Below are 23,726 nucleotides of genomic sequence, written 5' to 3'. Positions count from 1 at the left end.
ATTTTTGTTGAATTCAAATTTACCGCGTTTGCACAGCTGGCGGTGCGCCCTTTGTGACTTTGAGACTTGATGCTGAAGCCACGAGCGCGGGGCGGTACCTTTTTTTTGCGTTTGTTGCTTTAAACCTTGTTTACAGGGAGTCTTGTTTTTTTGCTCTCGCAGAAATCGCGCACAAACATGTTCTTAATTAAAAAAGAACTGCAGACACCACTTATGCATTGATTTATTGCCTTAAATATGCCTAATAATCGCTTTTTTAAAAAGAATGTCGACAACTATAAAGCATCTTTCTAGTTTCAGTAGATTGGAAATGTTTTGCCTGCATCAGTGTCTTTGTTAAACTTGATCCGGCCAGCGGGAGGCGGCGACAGACACAAACATACAGACAGAAAGACAGATCCAAATTACGGCGTTTGATTTGCCCAAGAAGGACTCTCGTCTTTAAAAGTACTCACCAGACAAATAGTTTTTGTATTTGCGAGTGGCGGAGACAAATTCTGCTAACCAACGCGCGTTGATGAGCGTTGGCGGTATTGCGGTGTTTGCCCGTTTTGCATCCGTTTTCTTTTTCCGCACTTCCGGTTGTAGGCTGGCTTTGTGTTGATGATGATAATAACTTTATTTTTCCCAAAACTGGGTGATAGAAGGAAGGGGAAGTGGGGGACCTCCTGAATTCCTCCCCCTCAGATGGCGGCCTGCAGCCCTTGGGCGCGAACGGCATGTTCGGCCAGTTGGGCGACCTTGACGTGTATTTCCGGGTCGGAAGATGGCCGCTTCAGCCAGCTGTTTGCTGTAGCGGCAAACAGTAAACAATGCTATGACTGCGCAGATGTTTTGCGCTTGGACCACGATTTTTATGTCGGTTAAAGTAACTGCGTATTGAGATACTAGCCTGTTACGGATGTAGGCATCGGCGCACTTCCCGCATGCTGACGCGAGCTTCTCCAAGAGCCTCGAACGGTTCGTTACGGTGTTGGCATTTCTGTGGTACTCTCCTAGCGAAAAAAATGGGATAGTGGTCAGGATTTCCGTTTCTTAACTACGTGTCGCTTCGCATCCTGTATAGGAACGTTAAGCTGGTGTGTGTATTCGTAAAGTACCAATAACAATTTTTAAATTCTATGACGGGTGCTTCTAAAATTTCGGTCGACTGCTCAGCAGCTATCAAGGTCTTAGACAATCGTAATTTCACTGTGTGATGGCCACGGTGTAGATGCGCCTGCTCAGGGAGGGCTGCGACAGCGACATCGTTCCTTCGTTACCTACAGCTGACTGAAAGCCACCTGTAGTGTACAAGCGAAGGGTGCGTGTCACTTGATCCTCGACGCTGAGCCCACGGTGCCGCCAGCCAAGTTCGTGCAGTAGCTTGTCGCACAGCCATCGCATAGTCCTCTTCGTGGGACTGAATGATTCTGCAGGCATTACGAATGGGTTAACATAGCTATTTCCCTTCTGGTCGGCCAGGGAGCGAACAGCACGGCGATGAAAGATCGTCTGCTCGAAACCATCTGCTCTGAGATGCCGCTGCTCAACGCAGTGGCTCTGCCGTGATTGCGGTTGTCACATCCGGGTGTTTGCTTTTAGCTACTCAGAGCTCGGTCAAAACAATCACTTTTGAAACGTTCACGATGCGATCAAAACTTTGTAATTCGGCGCCCGGTTGGCTTGCTATGACACCAAAGAGTGACGTAGAGATTAAGCTCTTGTTTTCCGGCAAACATCCCACAGTTGCTCTTACGCTTCTAGCAAAGGGATCCATGCGTCCGGACTGAGTGGCACATTCCAGAAAGGAGAGCTCTCTCTTAACAAGAATGTATGTGGCACCGGGGACCCTTGTTCCACCCAGTTCTAGGGCCTTAACTAAGCAATGAATTACTTAATAAATTGCTTACAACCCCAGCATGAGGAAAATCAGCCACTAGAAATCTCAGCACGTTCTCTGAATTATGCTTATATGACCAGATTCCTAGCAACGCTACATTTACGCAGGGTGTAGAGATACCCGTATTGGGGGATTAAACGACGATTTACAAGCAGTAGTGTATTCTGCCTTTGCACAATAGTCCGTACTTAGGTCAAACAAAGAGCCTCTGACACATTGGCAGCGGACTCAGAGTAAAAAGCAGGCTACCCGGACTCTGCTTCACGGAAGGCCGCTGAGTGATGAGTGGCTGCAAGAATCCATTAAGAGGTATTACAGCGAAAAAGAATTTTTCGTCTCATAAGTTGTTAAGTATTTACAGGACGTGGCAAAAATGGCATCGCATGGCGCCTACTTCTTAAATGGGTTTGCGCTAAACATTTATGCCTACATATGATCGAATAAGCGATGTATTTTTTTCATGAATGAAAACACGGTGCGCCCTTTTAAAGTTTTCGTAATTGGCCGGCCCCTCTAAAGACAATTTCTTATTTCTGGCCGTTCCCTAAATACTGCACAGAATAGAACCGTCCACAACATCTTCCTTCGCTTCTGGTCAGCATATTTTTTCCAAATAACACTGGTTTTCTTTCAAGAAAAACAATTCTTTCAATCTTCCTCGTGGCCTGCTGCTTCACGTAAAAGGCCTATGGACTGTGTTGCTCCTTTTTCAAACAATGAGTTGTTTTATCCAGCGTGTTGTAACTGTAAATTTGCTGCAGCTTTTACTTTGACATATACTGAGACAGCTATGTGGAGATAGCGTCGTTTTGGCAAATGTAGACGGCCCTAAAACTTTCCTAAAAGCAGGGCTACGCAAAGCAGCAGCTACACAAGTGTTTCGGCGTAGGGAAATGGCTAACATAAGTTAAGGGGGCCGTAGCCTGGTGAGTACCGTACCCTGTTTTTGTCAAGTAAGGGATGATGACCTTCAATATTGTCTTCCTTCAGATTTAGAAACACAGCTTGTCTGTCATCTACCACGCATCTATGAGTGCGCTAGTGAAGGGGGCTGTCGTATTTTTTTGCCGTTGTGAACAACAGTGCATTTTACACTGTTCCTGCGTACTGTGCGTGCAGTGAAATCTCGATGGACGAAATAACCGTAATTTGGGAAGAAACGTTTACGACCTCCCTACTGACGATGGCAGGTAATCGGAGTAGTACCAACCTATTGTTACGTTTTATACCGTCGGTCACTAATGACGGAAAGAGGGCATTCGCAAGTGCTCCTAATTTTAGCCGTTATTAGAAGTGCTGCGTCAGTTACCCGCTTTTAGTTACGCAAGATAAGAAATGAGGACCGGTGTTGTAATCCCGTTTTACGTTTGCGACGGTGTCATACAATTGCCGCCCTGCTTCTTGTAAAAAACAAGACGTGGCGCTGCCTTCAAACCCCTGCGACAAGCGGTATATCAATGTAGATGAAGCACTGAATTTTTAAATGCAGAGCATTTCAGTAACTCACGATGTCACCCGCGTTGACGTCCGTAGTCGTAGTCCGCACCCCTCCCCCTACACTATATATAAAAAAAACTTTTCGGCGCCTGGTTTCGATCCGTCGACCCTGCGGGCGGAACGCAATGTACATGGTGCTCTACCCACTGCGCCACAAAGGCGACACAGAATGGGAGGCTACGAACGCGCCTTATATCCTTGACTCATTCAAACTACGTCAAGAAGCTGCTGATACAACGCATTCACTACCACCAAACTCCAAAAAAAGGGGCAGTGCAACGCCAGCATGCGCGGCAGGGAAAACAAGCACAAAAAGAACAGAACTCCTGCTGGCGCAGTTTCAGGCAGGGGCGCGCCAGCACTGCGAAGGCGGGAAATTTGAAATGCGTCGGGTGGTAGCAGTGAGCGGATATCAGCGCTACAGCCCCTTAGGGCGAATCAGTGCTCTGCATTTCCGACAGTTTTCACATAGAGTGGAACGGCTGTAAATTTTTTTAAGGTTCCCTAGTAATATGCACTCAATATGTGTTAAAGCCCAAAAAAAAGTTTAAAGCCCAATATAAATCTGCAGGCAACCAGGACGCACCATCAAATACATTCCGAAACGCATCATCGTAAAGTACGGGCAAATACCAAGCCCCCACACCCCTTTCCCCGAGACGTGGGAGATGCTGTTGGCGGAGCTGGCTGGGCTTCACCTACTTCCTCCTCGAGAGCGGGCCCAAGAACCATCCCGGGGTGGTCTTCCTAACGGACTCCAGGCTTGTCCTGCTGCGGCTGCACGCGGCCGACCAGCCCACCAACAGCAGCGGCACACGGAGCGATCCCTTGCGACCAAGCTGCAGACGGTGGCTTCCAGAGACTGCGATCTGCGGCTCCACTGGATGCCGGGGCAACGAGGACGTCGACGCCCGAGCTAAGGAAGCCTACCACGAGGGCACTACAGTTTTTCGTGACGTCACTGCCTTCGACGAGGCCCGTACCATCCTGAACTGCATGGTGCAGACAGTACACCACGACCCTCGGGTTGTGGGTGTCCTGGCGCCGCGGCCTCTCCCCGCTGCGTGCTGCTCCGCATGCGGCTGGACTGCTGCAATATGGCGAAGCGCCTGCACCAACACGGCCGCGAGGACTCCCCTACATGTGCAGAGTGTTCGGAACCGGAGCCTCTGGAGGACCTACTCTGCTTCTTTCCCCAGCCACGCGGCGTAGAGAGCAGAGCTCCACCGCGCGCTTCAGAGCCGAGGCCTTCCCGGCGCCGGCATGGAGGATCTTCTGTTCCCGAAGGGACCTGCGGCAACCCAACAAGAAGTCTTCGCCCATCTGCTCCATTACCTGGAGACAACCGGCCTCAGGCAGCGACTGTAGCCCGGAGTGCAGTTACTTACTAATGTCCCCGGATTGACAGCCCTCTCTCTTATTCTTTATTCTCTCTTTATACCTTTTACTTCCCCTCTACTTTCCTTCCCACGCTGGGTTGTATGCAGGTGAACTCCCCACCAAGCTAAAAAATATCCCCAGTGCACGTTCTTTCCTTTACGTTTCCCGCGAACCACAAACTCCGCTTGTCCAGTTCCTACAATGCGGACCAGCTTCGGCTAATCGAGAGAGCGGTTGTTGCTAAAGGCCCACCCCCGCGAGAACGAAATATCTATCAAAAACAAATTGAGGCAGGCTTGCACTAACTCGCAAGAGTTGAACGGAGAAGCTGTTGAAGACGCACCGGACAAATACTAAAGTTTTAGTGTCATTGTTTGCATAGTTGTGGTCCTTGTAATCGTCGTCACATGCACCGAAGAGGTCACCGTCCTCTCCAGGGCGAGTAATGGATGCGAAGAAATCGTCCGCATTGCGGACTTGCAACAGCTCTTCGTCATGGACTTGAGGCAGCGGTGGCGGCTGCAAGTCGGGTCGGGAAGCATTGGCACACTCGTAGCCATGTCACCAGGCATCCATAAGGCCTTCTAGAGAATGCGGCGGCCGCGGTGACCTCTTCCAGTCAGGTTATGATTTCATCTTTAGCATTACCGCTGGAGTTTTCTTTCCATGCGCGGTGGCGCTTGACGACAGCGCTGGAGTTTCTTTTTTTTTTTTGCTAATATCACTGCACGAGCCTAGGACTTAGCGGTCGCAGCGAGGCACTCGCTTACGAACGTTCGCCATTTTCTCACTCCTGGGGTTTCTGCAGATTTTTTTTTATCTAGGGTCTCCGCGCGTGCCGAGGACGCTCGTCGGTCGCCGAGAAGCCTCCGCTCACTAACGTTCGGCAGTTTTGAATTTTTTCCTGCAACGGAAAACTTTTGGCTTGTTCAATAGCTTCACTGTCAATAAAGAAATTTCTATTATGGTCTACATTCCATCCGAAGCTCCCTGGCCGCTGAACATATGGAACTGGGGACATCCGTGTCTGTTGAAGAATGAGGTGGCTCACAACCTACACCTAGCACTCCGCCGTAGCCGTCAGAGCAAACCACCTCGTGGCTACAGCATGCAAAGATATACGGAAAAACTACCCCCTAGAATACCCCAATCTTCCGCCTCCCCACGACAAGTTGACCGACGAGGAAGCCACACCCGACCTCCGCCTTGAAAGCATCCCGTACCCACATGGCGGTTTCCTTTCCACCACCCACCCAAGGCTGTACTCAGCCACTTGCGCATTTTTCCCCAACCCTGCATTCCCTACCACTAGACCTACAAGTATTCTTACGGTCCTTGCCTAACTCCTATTGTCTTCGTATACCATGAGCACTGATAAGGTAGACTAGCCAGTCCTGCCGCCGGCGACCAGCTTCAGCTGCTGAAAAAGGCCCGCCAGGCAGGGCAGCTATCAGCAGACTTTCCAAACTACGAACACGTCCCGTCTCCAGTGGTTGAAAAGCGAACAAATGAGTGGTCCAAATAAACCTTCTTCCTCCTCCTCTACGTAACTCGTTGCAAAAGTTTTGTTCCATTACACATTACGCTATTATCTCCACCGAAACACCGCTGAAACAGTTTTTAACAAAAATTGTCTTCACCATATGGAGTAATTTCACGCTTGGGGGGGAGGAGGGGAGGCGGGGCTAGTCAAAGCTCGTCTTGCATTTATAGACTAAACTGTATTGTCTTTCATTTTATTAAAGTTATTTCTCCGATGATCAGCGACAAAACTAGCATTTTAGAAAACTATCTCCTATGACGATGCTCCTGCGAGCCGGCTTTGAAATTGGATAGCGACGTCATCGGAAGCGAGTTGCTTCATTCATCGATGACGGCACTAGAGTTGGCTGGGATTTCATGTGAGTAAGTGAAACGTTTGCATTGCCAGAGTTCAGAGGGAAAAAAAGATTCATCTGCGAGGATGTTCCCCAGCTGAGAATTTACCCTTTTTGTCTTTTTCTGTGCAGTTTATTCAATATTTTTTGTATGTCGGTAAGCTGTAGTATGAAACAGGTGGTGTGTCAACGTTCAAGCGCCGATGCAAGCACACATCCCACACGAGAGTGACTCACGCAGCGCATTGAGCAATGGACTCCACGGGGAAAGAAATGTAAAGACAAAAAAACGCATATCCGGATTCTTCACCCTGAATGCATTGAGTGTTTTTAAACTTGCTTCCACAGCTCCTGATACTCATGTTGAACGAAGACTAACGGAGTTCTAAAGTCTGCATTGCACGACAAGTGAAGTTCAGCATGGTGTTCAAACTGGGTACGAGAACCTACTTTTGGTTCTTTGTTATGATCGACGTGGCTTTCTGTACAGGTAAGGTTGCTGACGTTCTACCTCGGAGGGATCACGCAGATTGTCCTTGTAAAAGGCTTGTGCAAATCCCCTGTAAATTCAATCCTTGCGCCAGGTCACATTTATTTAGATGTTTGGGGCATTAAACTACCTTTGTACAACCGTGTTGAAGCGAAATTCATTTCTGTTCGTGATTGATTGATTGATTGATTCGTTCATTCATTGTAGGGTATTACACGCCGTCGCAACGCAGGCGATGAGGCGCGCCGTAGTGGAAGGCTCCGGATTAATTTTAACCACCTGGGGATCTTTAACGTGCGCTGAAATTTCTTTAACACCGGCGCGTTTGCTTTTCGCCTCCATCAGAAAAGCGGCCGCCGCGGCCGGAAATAAAACCCGCGTCCTCGTGCTCAGCAGCACAACGCCTTACCCAAGGAGCCACAAGCGGCGGGTTACTCTTTGCAAAAGGCTGTTGAACCGAAATTTATTTCTGTTCGTAACGTTCTTTTTCATTAGCAACAGGAACAATGCGTAGTTCTTGTTAGTTAGCGAGGTTATTTCTCCTTAACGGTATGAGGGTTCCGCATTCGAATATTGGCACTCGTTCTAAGCAGCCGTAAATCGGACTTGCAAATACTGTTTTATGTGATTGTGCCTGCTGTCGTTCGTGATATTTTGAGTAGTATAAAGTCGTAATTTAAAATAATATAAAACGGGCGGTGTGCCCTTTCTGTAAAAATACCATTCAGTGTAGACGCTTTAATAAAGCCGAATTTCGGAGCGCCTAAATCCCGCTTGCAACAACCAAAAGTATCGTGATGGTCCCATGCGAAATAAGAGCTTTTTTAAAACCTCTACTTCTGAATTTGTCCCGGTACTGCCGTCAATGTTGTAGCGTGCAATGCTGAGCGACAAAATTACTCTACGTCAGTGTTGAAGACGCTGTGAGCCTAGACAGCAACTTGTCTTCCTGCAGAAAATGTTGGTAAGCGAAAGAAAAAAGATCAATACACAAACGCACAGAGAACAGCTATGACACTTGCATGCATGCCTCTGGCTTTACACGCCTTTCCTATAAAATAGGGCTTTATATAATGAAATATAGGTAGTTCGTAGAAGCCATGCGAGAGCAGCATCCCCGAAAATACCAGGCAAGAATTCGTCACACGCTAAACATGAAGTGTGGAATCCGAATGGGCTCACATTGCATGTTAACAAAACAGGCAATACGAAAAAAACACCTCGACAAGCAGACAGGCCCACAAACTACAGCCGTGGTATACAGCTGAGGCACAAAACGGCACGTCGGCAAAATAGTGCCTTTGTAAAAACATGCGTACCTTCAATTTCCGAAGGCAACGATGCCGCAACTTGAATAGACATGCTATTAATTGCGTAAAAGAAAACAGGCAGAATTTCTAAGAAAGAATTGTAAACCAAAAAGCAATTCCCGGACATAAAATTGTTTTCCGTTATTTCAGTGAAACGGCGGAAGGAAGGAATACGTTTTTTTTGTCCATCGGGATCAAGTATTGGGTGTGGAGGAGGCCCACAGGGCCGCCGCGACCGCCAGGGCCCGGGAGGTGGTCGGGACTTGGCCTGACTCCCCCAGGTCACGAAACATCTGCTCCCAGTGGTGAGGGGAGGGAACACGGGAGTATGGGTTTGCGGGGCATTCGCAGAGGGAATGGTAGTGAGCGTCGAGTGTCCCGCAGGCTGGACAGGTAGGGTCAGTAAAGAGGTGTGGATGACTGTGTATCAAGTGCGTTCTGTATGGGTATGTAAATGGAGCGGAGGCTGTCACATAGGGCAGTGGGTGAGAGTTGAGTGTTCGCTATCAGTTGAGCGGTTTGGTTCCGAGATTGGGTCTTAGTAGAGCGCAGGTCGAGGAAGGCACGGAAGATGTGTTAAACTTTCTGAGTGGAGATGTGGCCTCGCATTTCGTCGCAAATGTTATTCCATAGATTCCTGGCTAAGGTGAGTGCGTGTGCTTTGACCTTTGTACGGAGGGTTCGGAGTTTGAGGCGAAGGTTGCGTCGATGTTTTTTTCCGCCAGCGCTCCTCTATGCTGGTGTAAGCCTCCCAAAGGTTACGGAGGTGCGTGTCTACATATTGCACTTGAGGAGCAGGGTCGATGGTTTTCGTTGCCAATTGTTTAGCTGAGAGAAGGTGGGTCGTCCATTGTTCTAGGTCGGAGTCGCAGGTGGTAGTTGGCGGGAGGGGGCATTCAGTACGGAAGAGATCCCAATCTGTGCATGTTCGTGGTGGGAGGGGGGGCGTTGTGGTGGTGCCCTTAAGGGTTATAGATGTGCTTATAATATAATGATCGCTGCCGAATGTTCTGGTGTCCTGGAGGTATGGTGGGTTATTTTTCCAGTGCTAAAGGTGAGGTCGCGAGTGGTGTCGCGCTGGGCACTGTTGCCAATGCGTGTGGGGGATGAAGGGTTGGTGTGGAGGGTGAGTTGAAGGGAGTGGACAAGTTCAGATAGTAAACGACCTTTGCGAGTCGTGTGAGAGTAACCCCACTCAACACTGGGGGCGTTGAAGTCGCCTACAATTATGAGAGAGTCATGTTTAGCGAGAGAAAGGGCTTGGTGAAAGATGTATTTGAAAGAGATGTGTTTGGATTTAGGGGGGCTGTAGATATTGAGAACATGCAAGCGTGTGACAGAGGATTTGGGGAGGTGGAGAGTAGTGAGTGTGTGCGGGATTGGTGAGGCGAAAGTTTGATACTTGGTGGCAATATTTCGGTGTACAAGGGTGGCTATCTGGGGGAAGTCTGGCGGGGAGTGAGATGCAGAGTCTAAGTTTGGGTGGGTGGTACGTTTCCTGTAGTGCCAGAAGGATGGGGGGGGGGGGGGGGGGGGTTGGGTATGGCTGCGATGTGAGCTTGCAGGTTGGCTCTTTTAGTTCGGAAACCACGGCAGTTCCACTGCCAGATGTGTTGAGGATTACAGGACCGGGTCATTTTTGGGAATAGAGGTATGGTGCTGCCTGTGAGCTTCGCTTGTGTTATGTGTATTGGTGTTGGGACTTGGTTGGGCTGTTTTAGTTTCAGCGTGCCTCCTCTCGTGCGATCCATTGCTGTCCAATGGGACACTCTGGTGCGAGGACATCGTGTGGGGCTTCCTTGCCAGCTGACCAGCAGGAGGGACACAGAGGGGGCTGAGTGGTCCCCCGGTAGGGGCACTGGTTTACTGTGTGTGGCTCAGCGCAGTACCCGCAACGCCTGAACCGGTTGCGGCAGTGCTTTCCAACATGGCCAATGGTAGCGCACAGCTTGCATGTGGGGATGTTGTGGTGTTGGCAGAGCGCGCACGAGACCCAGCCTATGTTGAGGTGTGTCAGCTGTTTCAGTTGTCTGTAAAGGGGGATGGAGGTGGCTATTGCGATGATTCGTATTGCGTTCCTGTTTATGTAGTCAGAGGTGATGTCAGCGTCTTGCGGTGTTTTCTAGGGGCGAGTGTTTTGTGTGAGAAGGTAGTTGGTGATGTCGGCTGCGGGGAGCCCAACCTGAACGCCAACGATCCGAAACATCGGTTTTCGGGGGGGCCAGGAGGTGCATGCTGTAGCCTTGTGCCCGCGGGTCTTGCTCGATGGTTTGTTTTAGGCGAGTAATTCCATCCATGCTTGAGGATGAAACCACCACCGTGGTGTTCGTAACCTTAAGGCCTACGTCTACTAACCCCAGTTGTTCTGGGTTGAAGTTTGTGGTGAGAACGTTTGCTATGGTGTTTGTGTTTACACCTTTCTGGATGGTTACATTGATAACCAATGTTGTCGTTGTTCTTGGGGTCTGGGGTTGCTTTTGGGATTGTGGATGATGTTTGAGTTTGCGTAGGTGTTCGAAGGAGTGGTTTCGGTTTTGTGGTTTTGGGTTGGGGGGCGGGTACAAGGTGTTGGTAACGTGACGGTTGGGAAGCAGAAAAGGTTTGAACACGTGGTGGTGGCTCAAAGGCCAAGCGGTTGGGAGGGGGTTCTTTGGGAGGCAGGGAGGTAAGTCGAACCGCGGGTTGGTTGGAGTGGGTGGGTTTATTATGGGGATTTCGCGTTTGCATGGCAGGAGGGGGAACTAGGGGTTGTTTTCGGAGGTGTGTTTGAGGGCAGGATTGAAGAAGGTGATGGGGTGCTATAGAATGTGGTGGGAGGGTTTGAGAGGGACCTGGTGAAATGGGTGGGCTCGAGGGGTTTGGGGATTCAGGTGGTTGGGACGACCGTTCTTCAGAAGGGGTTTGGGACGGGACGAGTAGTATGTCGTCTTCACTAGGCGGTGTTAAGCCTTCATGCTCAGCGATTTGTAAGTGAGACCCAAACGGGTGCTTTTTGTCTTTTGGAAAGCATCCAGCAGGCGTTCGCTTGTCTGTTCCGTGAGGCCTCCCGGTTGAGCCGCAATCAGTGCACTCATGAATTCCGTGTCGTAGCGGATGGCGGCGTCTAGGACAGAATCACGTGGATTCATACGCGTGTGGATGGCCGGCATTGGTGTGCGAAGGTGTACGGGAAAGGGGTCTTTGGACCTCAGTGAAAAGATGGAAGAGGAATACTTGGCATTGTTGGGTTAAGGAAGGAGGAGAGGGCGACCGTGTGGTGGGTTTTGATCTGGTACGAGGGTTTTCAGTTTCTTGGTGGTTGAATGCGGGAGGAGGAGGTGGGGTGTTCAACAGTGTGTGTGGGATCGGTGAACGTGAGGAGGAATGTGATGAAGAGGATGCTAGAGTTTTTTAGATTCTTTTTTCCGGGTCAGGCTCAGTTGAGCGTGCTGACGAGGAGTTATGACCCGGCTGGTCAAGGTCGACGTCCTCGGCCGAGGCCTAAGGTTTCCTACTTGAGCTTTGAACCTGCCTCTGACCTCGTGTTGGGACCTCGCATGGGCTCTGGGCATTCGTTGAGTGGTCAACGCCGGTTTTTTGTGCTTCGAGCGAGACATTGGTTCATGTTGGTTGGCTGTCATGGTTGGAGTAGTAAGTTCAGAATACAGGGGACTGGAGGAAAGTACGGGAAGCTGTTGTTTTTGCGGTGTTTTTTTCTTCCCATGGGAGTTTTTCTGCGCATTTGGTTTGGCCATGTTGGGGAAATATGGCTCAAAACACTGCTTGCGAAAGTGCTGGCTGGATGGTTGGAGTACCGAGTACCGAGTACCGAGAACGCGTTGGTTACCGAGACGGTTGGGGTAGCGAGAATTCGTGACGGGATTGGGGCCCTACGTGATGGTTATAGTGTCACGAAGTGATGCTCGTACCCGCCGCGGTGGCTCAGTGGCTAAGGCGTTGCTCTGCTGAGGACGAGGTCGCGGGTTCGATTCCCGGCCGCGGCGGCCGCTTTTCTGATGGAGGCGAAAAGCAAAAACGCCCGTGTGTACGAGATTTCGGCGCACGCTAAAGGTCCCCAGGTGGTCTAAATTAATCCGGAGCCCTCCACTACGGCGCGCCTCATCGCCTGCGTTGCTTCAGCGCGTAAAACCCCTACAATCAGAATCAGAAGTGATGCTCGTGTTGGCATAGAGCATACTATATGAGGTCCTACCGCAGCATGTCTGGCCGAAAAAAATTCAGTATTTAGTGCGGGCTGGAATTATCGAAGTCCGAAAGTTGAACCTACTAGAAAAAAAAACCGTCAAAGACCCAAAACAAAGTCCCAAATTTCAAAATCTGCTCAAAAATGAATAACAACACTATTTAGGGGCCGATTTTTGTGCTTGAGGTGTCCACGTTTAGGGTATGTGACGAGGAATGTGGTTTTTAAGGTTTTACAGAGCTAGTTCTTGAGTGTTGGGTGTTAGTCGGCCACGTGTTATGGGCGCGTGTTTTTTCGAGGTTTGAACTGGAGTATTGGAGTGAAAAAACGTTTTTAAGAAGGCGCGCTTGCAGTAGTTAGGTGCGCGTTGGTGTGAGGATTGCAGTGATGTCCTTCGTTTCTTCCTGCGTTATTGTGTTCGGAAGTTATAGCTTAAAGTGCATTTTAGCGTTAGCGGCTTTGGCGAGGTTTTGAGAAAAAGTTGTGCGAAATTGTTATTTGTGGACATATTCTGATGATTAGAGTATTGTTGTATTCGGAATTACATAGCTGTTGCTGTTGCGAAAATGCGAAAACGAGTAGAGAGAACGTTTTTTTGTGGAAATGCTTTTTTTTTAGATTTCTTGCTCTAATTTAAAAAATACTTTTCGAATACGAATAAAAATACTGTTAATGTCGTCTGGTGGTGGTTATGAAGAGACTGTGGTAATCTGGTTTGTGTGCGTAAAGGCTACGCTGAGTTATGGGGTTGTAAAAATGGTGAGAAAAAGGAACGAGCTCACATTGGTGCGTCCTCTGGCGGCGGTCCGGCGGTAGCCTGAAACGGCGGTGATTTGGCTGTTTACGCTCCTGTCCGCTCATTGGTTCGAATTTCTTAAAATAGTATGCTCTTGGGCAATTCGGCGCTGCGCTACAGAAGACATAGTAGCAAGAAGCGTGAAAGAAGACTGAGAAGACGCACAGCACCACGTCTGTTTTCTGCCTTTATGTGTTCCTCTATCTTTCACACTGTACAGTGTTCTGTGACGTTGATCGTTCTGTCATTGCAGCCTTATGTCGCGTGGCATTTGGCACTATACTGTTTATTTGTGGTTTCATTTGGGAGCAAAATTATGTCGGTGCTGTTTCCGGTATGCTGTTTGTTGAACCGAGTGCCTCTAGGTTTCGAGTGCGGCCAGCTGTGGTGTTTTTTTTTTTTAGAGGAATAAAATCACCGACACTGTTTTATTGACGGCAAAAAGTGTGCAGTGTGGTGGTTTGCTCAACGGCAGCAGAAAATTAGGGCTTCTGCTCCAGATACATGTAGCATATCCTTAGCACCCCTGGAAACTAGTATTCCAACACTCTCAATCAAACTTATTCGTGCTCGCCCAGGCACATATCATATACATCGAATGCGAAGGCACTTTTGCCCATTTGAACTCCTCAGATGCTTTGTTCCACCGCGCTCACAAGCATAAACACAGCAGCGACTAGGTTTTTTTATACTTTCTAAAATCATGCACCTAAATGAGTTTACACGTCTAGATTATGCAGATTGTGGAATCAGCGAAACTAATTTTCGTAACTCGCAAATGATAGTGCTGCACCTTTATATTTACTACCACTCTACAGTGTGATCCTTTAGGGAGTGAGAATTACGGTTGAGTGATCAAAACTAGGTGTAAAAAAATTCCACTTTTCTACGTTTTATTTTTTCCAGATGTGTTGCCCCAAGTAAGCAACGTGCCGTTGGTGCGCCACTGTCGAAAAGCAATAAACTATGTAAGTTCCGAAACAAAGTGGTCTTTTGTATCTGAGGAGTTATTTCCTGCCTTAAGAACTCTGCGCAAACTAGGTTATTATGGGAAATGCAAATGTCTAGTAGACAACATAGTCTTATTTATTTTGCAGTGAGAAAAAGCAAAACGGAGCCCACATTTATGCACAATCTTCGACTTAATGTCGTGTTACTCAATAACGGAATTACATGACCTGTGATATAGGAATTGCGCTCCGCCCTCTTTCCCAAAATTGTGTATACAACACTTAAGCTGGGTACCCTGTGGGAGTAAACGTTGAAACCAGGCCAACAAATCTTCGAACAAGTTTAATCAAGCATGTGATGCTGCTTCATCAATCAAGTTTTTTAAAGTTTTACAATGTTTACGAATGAACATTTTAAATTTTGCGCAGAGCTGAAATTGCGAAGTCCCGTAGATTGCGTGTCTTATGAAAACAGCAATATAGCGTTACGTGCGCTCTGAACTGGCTCCAAAAAAAGGGTGTCTGATGGGTTCCATCAAATGCTTTTTTTTTTGTTTTACAGAAATTTAAGGCGTAATAACGAGGTGTTGGGAGATATAAGCAGAATGGGGACTTACGCAGAATGAATAAAAATGAAATGCGATTTACGTTTTAACAGTGCTTTTTTGTAAATGTTTGGAAAGTAAATCGAGGCTGCCTGGTCACATAAGCGTAACAAATTCTGGCCTGGTTAAAAAGGGTTAGGGCAAATATAACTTAAATGGTCTTGCGAACATTCCACGCTTGAATACTGATTACGTCGACTTCAATGCGAGCTGAACCACATAAGCACTGACATAGGCTTTTACAGTGCAGTTTTTGGCTTTTTTCTTTTCACGATACTTGTAATCATTTCAAGCACCAATAAAAATTATATCTCTAACAACGACCTGCCCTTCACAGGTAGTACTGGGAAAATTTGTTGACAGATGCGTTTACCTGTGCGAAGGACTGCCGTTTAAAGCTTCGTGGGAATACGATGGAACACCCTGTGTGGTAAGTAACCGTACACAAGCTTTCGAAGTGTACATATGCATGCAGGTATGGGAGACCTTCCCAATGGTTGCACTACTTTGTTCAAGAATTAACACAAGCACAACTCCCAGTAGAAAAACACCGGTGACCACAACTGTTCTAGAGAACCCACTTTAACGAGGCACCTGACGCACCACTCTTCCCATCCGTGATTCTCGACGTTCTGGTGAGCAAAAAAAATTGTGGAGCAATCATATCGTGCAGCAGTGGCTGGCGAGCAAAGTTCGTGGGTGTACCGAAGCAAGGGCACAGTAAAATCGTTTGACATACTTCACAATGGAAGACGAAGTTTCTGAACCCCAAGCACACATGCTCTGAGACGACTGTGGTATTCTGCAGTTGCCTGGTTGTACAACTCCGCCACGTTTGTTGGCTGTGGTTGATACATTCATCGCTTCTCAAAACATGCCCTGCAGTACTCTCAACGCCGGCATGGTGATACACTAGGTCGGCGGCTGCCAATGCGCACGTTGGCTTCTTGGGCTTTGAAGATTTTAGGCTAGATATTGTAGCGCGGTCTGCTCCCGGCGTCCCAGTGGAGTGCCGTTACTTGGCGACTGTGTCGCACTGATTGCTTCCTGGGACTGTTTTTTTTGCTTAGTTTTTCTGCTCACTAGGGACACGTGAAAGGTGGTGGCGGGTTCATTTTTTTCCTATCGACTCCTTAATACATCCACCTCCTTTTTGCCGGCCAATTAGGAGGCGTCGAGTGGACGCCTACGTCGCATTCATTGACTTTATATACCCGAGTCTTTCTTGGCCTGTTTAAAGCGATGATTTCGGTCTGTCTGACTGTCTGCCCATCAGATCAGTCGTACGATCAACTTTTTAGAGATTTCTTCTTTCCGAGGATTATAAAAGTAAAACAATTCCCAAACTGCTGCATTCAAAATGTTACGACGATAAGTGGAACACTAAATTTTTTCCTGAGCGACCCGCAACTCGTTTCATTCTCAAACTTCACACGAAGGTCGCATTTTGTGGTCTATTTTGTTTGACACCGGCAACTATGACGCTACTTTCCTGTTTATTATGCACATAAATAAAAACAATTTCGCCAATGGCAAAATGCCGGCCGATTTAGACGCAGAGCCAGTGCAAGCGGACCTTGGAACGACGGCGTGTCTGATCGTCTGCTACCACGAAGCGAGGTAGCCGACGATAAAAAAATATGAAATCACGTGATGAGACCAATGCAACGTTTATTGGGGACGACGAGCCGCGGGAATATTTTATCATGAATAAATCAGCGGTTATGCAAATATTAGTGATGATCGTAAAATTGTGTCAAAACAGATTTTCTGATCGTCTGCTACCTCATTTGGCTCGTTGTATCGTGAATCCCCATGGCCCATTTCGCTCTGCATACCCCAGGTGGCGCCGTTGTTTCAAGATCAGCTTGCACTCGATCGCGCGTACAAATGGGCCGCTACTTTCCAATAGGTGAAAATTGATTTTATTTATTTTCAGAATAAAAGTGTAAGTAACGTCGTTGATGGCGGTGTAATATGAAATAGACCATAAATTACCATTTTCGTGTGACGTTTGAGCGCAAACCAAGCTATGGTTCGTTCAGAAAAAAACTTTCACGTGTACCAATTATCCCTGTATGGTAGCGCGCTTCTTGCTTTCCACATTGTTAAGCAAAAAGAAAACGGCAGGCATATTGGGGGCAAAACAATACTACATAACTACTAGTGGCAGTTTTCTTTTAATTAAAAATAGACGTAAGCTAGTTTTGTCGAAGGCAAACAAAAAAGCGCGTTAAGTGCTATATTTTAACCAAACATGCCAAACATCCCGACACTGGAGCGTGTGGGCCGTGATTCGCAACGGTGGCTAGAGGTCCCAACCGATGGCGGAGAAACAGAGCGATTCCGAGGTAATTGTATTCAGTTTAGCCAACCCTCATTGTGTTTAGTACAAAAGGATTGACACCGGAGTTGTAAAGCGTGAGAGGTGGCTGCGGGCGATGAGAGAGGCTATTACGAGGCAGGGCCTGCAGAAGACTGCTCTCGACAGCTGGTGCTAAGTGAGCAGGTACGCGGCCAATATTTCTTTGTTTTGGGGAGTACAGTTTTTCTCGGGCAACTTGAAAGCGGAAAATTTCGCCTGTCTGTCTCTCCCTCGATTCATTTGCCAGGCCAAAGTAACGGAGGTGTTGGGTGAGACGTTTTAAATACGGAAAGCCTTTGCTAAACATCTTACTCTGGTGGTAATGTTCACACTTGTGAACAGTGTTGAGCAAAAGAAAACATTACGCTTATTTCAGGCAAAACATCAATACACACGTGAGATTTGCAGTGGTCCTGCATTAAAAATACCTGGATGCTTGAATTTTGCGATGGCAAATGAAAAATACTACTGCCAGAAAACGCACCACCCTTGCGCCATCTGTCAGTGGGTCATGAGGAGCACGATCGTGTGTTACTCAGGGCCACCGACAACTACCGCCACCGTTGCCTCCGTAGGTATATTCGAATCGAAGAGGACATTGCGGCCGAGAAGCGCCAGTGTGCCGACGCCTGTTATCTCAAGCGAGCCCAAGAAACGTCCTAGCAACGAGACGAGCGGCTAGCTAAAGACCGTGAGGAGAAGCGCACACGGAAACAATACGACGGACACCAGCACGTCACCTATCAGTCGCGTGCCTGGTAGAGAAAAACACTCATTTATTTCTATCATTGTTTGATATGGCAAGGATGTTAGCGCATGCGTCGTTTGAATGACTTTTATGTATTTTCGTTCAAATAAATTTCAGTTGATTGTCAGCGCTCGTCCGGTATGGTTTCTTTCCTCGTGTATTTCGTCCTACTGCGTTGTTTTTACATCATGTCGACGTACCAATCCGCCAAACGTTCCAGCCTGACGCACGAATAATCGGTTTTCCACCCTCCAGCCACCATGCCAGCAGTCATGAAGTGCCAAGTATAAAAGCTAACAAACGCCCTGAAACGGCAGGATGAATTTTAGTCTGTCTGTGTGTCTCTCCGTCTCTCTGTCCATCAGACTTGTCCTTCGACGACATTTACTGCGAAGCAAGGAGACACGCGAACAATTTTTTTTTCTCCGTCCGTTCTTTCTCTGCTTGGACACGCGAGCGGCGGTGTCGAGGTGACTCACTTGCCGACACCCTCTTTATGCTTCGACGCCCTTTGCGCAGCTAGAAACCCACGAAAGATTCTCCCACCGACAGGTTATCGGCTCCGCCGTAGTATCCGCCATCGCATAGTACGTTAATGGGTAGGTTGCACGGTCTCGGGGAACTGCAGGCACTGGAATAGGGCTCATCCACCACGGCCAACATTCTTATCTGTGGTATGATAAGCACGCACGTACTGCACTTGGAGTTTCCCTCGCAGTGGAAGCTCAGTGCAGGAAGTGTCCCGCTACTTGATAGCCGCGGTTTCCAATTGATTCCTGGGCGCGGTCTTTCCGAAAAACGGGATAAACAACTAGAAGGCTACGTGCCATGATTTGAGAATAAGTTGAGAATATCCTGGTTGCGAACGTTTACATCTCTCCTGATAGAGCGGGCCTCATGTTAAGATGTATTTTTGTGGTGTGAATACAAAAGTTGGATACGACCCATACGTAGTACGTATCTTCACATGTGTGGTCATCACATGGTGAGATAAGATGCAGGCCAAAATGGGAAAGTCGGATTAAAAACTAGACGCGCACCTCCCCCTACTTCTACCCAGTGTTACCTATCTTATGTTTAAAAATGTCACCTTATCATTCAGGTATGTTCAGCCGTTAGCGCCATCCAGATGACCGTGACGTATGCTACTACGTGCGTGATAAAAATAAGATATTTCAAATAAACTTGCACGTAAAGGTAGCCTCGTTCATGCTGTAATGCCGAATTCGTTATCTTTTTTATGCTATTATTATTCAAGACCATTCTGTGTGGTAATTGGTCGAAACTCTGGCGCCGTCATTTCCATGACATGGAGCGCAACTGGCACGCACAACAGTATATGGTTGTAATTGTATAACTGTGTAATTGTTTAATTTTGTAATCGTGTAATAGTGTACGGTGATTATCGGTGACCTGCCTAGAACATAGCAGGAGCAGTATCCGCCTAAGGCCACTCGGCCCAGAAGAGGAGCTTGAGTGGCGGAGCAACACGTGCTGAGCCAATGGGCTGTGTCATTGGGCCGTTTAGCACTCTAATGTTTTCGCATTTCAAATATCAAGAGTGTTTAAGTGTCCGGCGATTTTTTGTTTATATTGAAAAGGACACATCGGCTGGCCCCTATTCTTCCCTCTCTAATAAAAAGTCACTCGGAAGCGCATCATCTTCAAAGCGTTAAACAACCTTTCTTTCACGTCGCCACGGCCACGGCCACGGCCACGGCCTTTCTTTCACGTCGCAAGCACGCGGCAGCTGGCTAAAAAATTCGCTTCCCACTCAGTGAAAGTCTGTTGACATTTTTCGTTTAGAGGTTCTCGCATTTTTTCTTCCGCAGTGTAAACACCCGTACCCCGTAAATTTTGGTGAACACTTCGTACTCTCACTTAAAAAACGCCTCAATGGAGCGGACAGCAAAAGAAGTAAAATGGTGACTTATTTTTTTTACCTGCCAAATGTTTGACGCTCCCTTAACGGAAGGGAAAAAAAGGGAAGGGAAAGGAAGGAAAAAATAGTTTACTTGAAATCTCTGGCTCCCAATAAAATGCCTGTAAAACGCCAAGTCTCTTATTTCTCGGGTTGCAGAACGCCGGGTGATGCCACAGATATTAAGAAAAATTGTGATTGGAGCATTGGGATGTTTTTTAGGCGCGGAGTACATTAGGACGGCACAATGTTCATCCGCGTTAGTGCGCATAGCATTTACACCCGTAACAAAAAAATCACACAGGCACCGGAAGGAATCGAGCCTGTGTCTGGTAGACCAGACAGAGATAGTGACAGTCGTCTTGCCCATTGGGCTACGACCGTGAGTAGTTACCCGAGAGACAAGAGTCTTACTCTCTCGCCTGTAACGGTGCAGACTACCCTAGGACCTCCCAGTGTCCGTCCGCGTCCATCCGTGCACACACCACCATCAAGCGAAAATCAAGCGAAATTGGATTTCAGCCGCGAGTTCCAGTTTAATTTAGGAAATAATCAAGGTGCAACTCACGGCTCAAATTGAATGACGGTCAGGGGCAAATGGAATGTCCCACGGGGCGCAATTTATATATCATTTCTATGCCATCATCCACGGAGTGGAGATGCTGTCATTTTTTGTGTTTGAAGACACCGCTCCTAAACTGCTTCCAATTGAGACCAGTATTTGCTTAATAGTTGTGTTATCCTAATTGCTGTCATTGAAAAGCACTAATTAGCGCCCGGCAACTATAGACTACCAACTCTGCTACCCAGCTTAGATAAATACAGTTTCGCTGTAATCATTAGGACAGAATGGGCGCACCAATCGTGCCACATCTTAGTCAGATACACATAGCCAAACAATAAAGAGTTGTTACGCAAGGTTTACGGTTTCTTGGAAACGTCGTGAAACTTCAGTTCAAGATGAACAATTTTGACTTAAGATGAAAAACAGCGGTAACAATTATAAATGGCAAAATGGCCATAGTAAAGAGCCACCGTAGTATGAACGTGTCTTGTTATCACGCGCTCAATCTTCCACTCAGTTTTTAATAAATTGCATGTTTTTTTGCTTGCGTGTTGGCTGCACAGCGGAATTTAGGAGCTGGGTCTGAATGTACAAGAGAAAAATTACGCCTTGCTACATTTAGGATCCTCCGTCTTATGGCAACCAGCACTCGGCCTAGTACCTCTAGGCCAGCAGGGGAAATTTTCCGTGGAAATGACAGTGGAAATATTCCTTGAATTGTCTACAGGGATGTCCTCCACATGTTCTAATGGCATTTGGATGGTCTGTTATGTAGCACCCTAGTAGAATGAAAATAGGTTAAAGTCGTCTGGCTGTGGCAGTGTTCGCCTGCTTAAGGCCTGCGCTTATCTAAGCGGCGAGCCTCCAGAGCGCAGCCATGACACGTTCCTGTGTAAATGACCGGCGGGACCGGCTGAAGCCAACAATCAGCGCTTATCTAGATCCGGCGTTGCCTGCAATTATCCCTCCTTGGAGAGTTTGCCCTTCGTATCTCGTTACGACGTCGTGGAGCGCCTACTGAGCACGTAGCATCCTCGTGTTAGGGCAAACACGTTTTGTACGTTCTTTTTGGACGCTTATACATGACAGGCCGGGAGCATTGAGACCCTTTCTTGAATAATAAGCCTTTGGTGGGTGTAATAGTAAAGGAAGTAATAGTAATGTTAATAGTAGAGCAAGGCCACGAGACCGCAACTACACGTAGCTTCCGTAACTTGTTTCTCTGGGCATTTACTAATACTCAACTAATTTCAACCACAACGCGCGTTAACAAAACGGTTACACATACAACACGTAGCAAAAATGTTTTATGGAAATCTACTGTAAACAGCTGCAATCAGACTGCTGCTTAGAACATGTATTCAGTTTATGAAACTACATCTCACGAACGCAAAATACATCGTGATTCCAGTTTTTCTCGCTTCATTTTTCAATGGCTCTTTGCAGTTTGATTAGAGTACATATTGAGAGCAGGACTCAACTGAACTCGGGACTCAACTCAGGACTCCATTGTTCAACTCAAAATCTCGTTTGTCCACAAGTAGCAGGCTTTTTCCCGAAATGTGTTGCAATTCAAGGATAAAAACCTGTAGGTGTTGTTGCAAGTATGTGTTTTAATCGTAAACGCATATTACCCGACTTGATGATTCGCTTCGGCGGTTATGACACCTGTTAATTGATAGCTGCTCCACCAGAAAATTAACGCGCCGATGTTTCAAGACATTACCGTGGCCACTTAGCTCCGGCACATACCAGTGCCGGCTGTTAGTCCATGTAACTAGACCGCCTCAGTGGCTCAGAGGCTAAGCCATTGTGCAGCTGATCCCATGCAGGTGGGCTCAGTCGTGGCCGTGGTGGCTGCTTTCCTGATGAATGCGGAAAGCTAAAACGCCCGTGCATTAAAATCTCGACGCAAGTATAAGATCCCCAGGTGGTCAAAATTATCCCGGAGCCGTTCCTTAAGGCGCGCCGTATAGCCCTTGTGTAGATTCGATGCGTTAAATCCAGCAATCAGTCGATCGTCCATGCCAGTCAGTTGATACATAATGATTGCGAACATCACCAGCTTATATTTCGGCCAAGGCTGTGTTCTTAAACGTTGCCCTGATCGCGCGCATTCTCTCTTCGTTCCAAGCTTGGCTGCAAGTTCCAAGCTATCGGCGAGCGTCATCAGAAGCAGTCAGCGGCCGTCAAGAAAAAGCGTTGCTAGCACCGTAGCTTTCTCTCTGTTGTAGAGAGGAACGATGCTCCGAATGCAAGAAAACACGTTGGCAGGTAACATCCCGATTAGTCGGTGTCTGGCGTCGCAAGCGGGAACGTTTAAGGCAAGCGGGAACTTTTAAGGCAAGCATCGAAAATGCGGTCAGTGGTGCAGCTTAGACTGCGGAATGATGCACGCTTTGTGCCCCCAAATTATGGGGGATAAAACAAAATGGAAGCAAACAAAACAAACAGTTACATTGCGCTAGTATAAAACATGATCGAGAGAATGTATGCTCGTGCGAAATAAGTATTCCCATAGTCAAACAACCAACTAAATGTTTTCCTATTCTTTTCTCAACAGAAAATGGTGAATGGGGAAACCACACCCGGTTTCTGCAAGAGTGGTACGTGTGAACTTGCTGAAACAGCAAACGCCTTGTCTTGACACCCCAGGATCCCAGCATGCGGACGCAACAAGGTGTTGTTAAGTGTCTTGGAAGGAACAACCACATCATCACACAATTTTTTGTTTTTGTTCACCCAGCTAAACCTATAATAAAATATTTATTTCAAGCGAAGATGTTATCACTCGTATTTGCTATACAAGGTGGAGACATGGAGTCACAAGACTCAATAAATTCAAGCAAATGGTCTTTGTTCCGGGGGTCGTAGCTTTTCAGGGTAGAATTTTTTTTTAATGCAACACTATGAGCTAGGGTTAGTTCTTGTGCCGTGCAACTAAGTTATCTGCCGTACGTTCAGCACCTGTAAATATTCTTTTAAATGCGGAAAATTATTTAGAAAAAAAATCAATTGGGCGGCACTTGAATAAGAAAAAAGTGTTCAGCCAACCATTTTTATTTATAGTGCGGAGTCTAGGTTGTGCCACACATTTGTATTCACGAACGGAATCCGCTTCACCCAGCATTTTCTTCTTCAAGGACGCTAAAATTAT

General features: G+C 47.3%; 1 long non-coding RNA gene across 1 annotated transcript; it reads left to right on the top strand.

Annotated features, from left to right (window-relative positions):
* Nucleotides 1-896: 896 nt before the first annotated feature.
* Nucleotides 897-23,339, top strand: LOC144145653 (uncharacterized). Its single transcript, XR_013317560.1, has 5 exons — nt 897-960; nt 3,951-7,126; nt 14,322-14,383; nt 15,308-15,400; nt 23,133-23,339. It is a non-coding gene; the product is annotated as an uncharacterized LOC144145653 (long non-coding RNA).
* Nucleotides 23,340-23,726: the final 387 nt, after the last annotated feature.

The sequence above is a fragment of the Haemaphysalis longicornis genome, unplaced genomic scaffold (assembly GCF_048455015.1).
Source record: "Haemaphysalis longicornis isolate Haplotype H1 unplaced genomic scaffold, Haemaphysalis longicornis Haplotype H1 scaffold_7, whole genome shotgun sequence".
In the NCBI taxonomy this organism is placed as follows: Eukaryota; Metazoa; Arthropoda; class Arachnida; order Ixodida; family Ixodidae; genus Haemaphysalis; species Haemaphysalis longicornis.
This window is presented reverse-complemented; position numbering and strand designations above follow the sequence as displayed.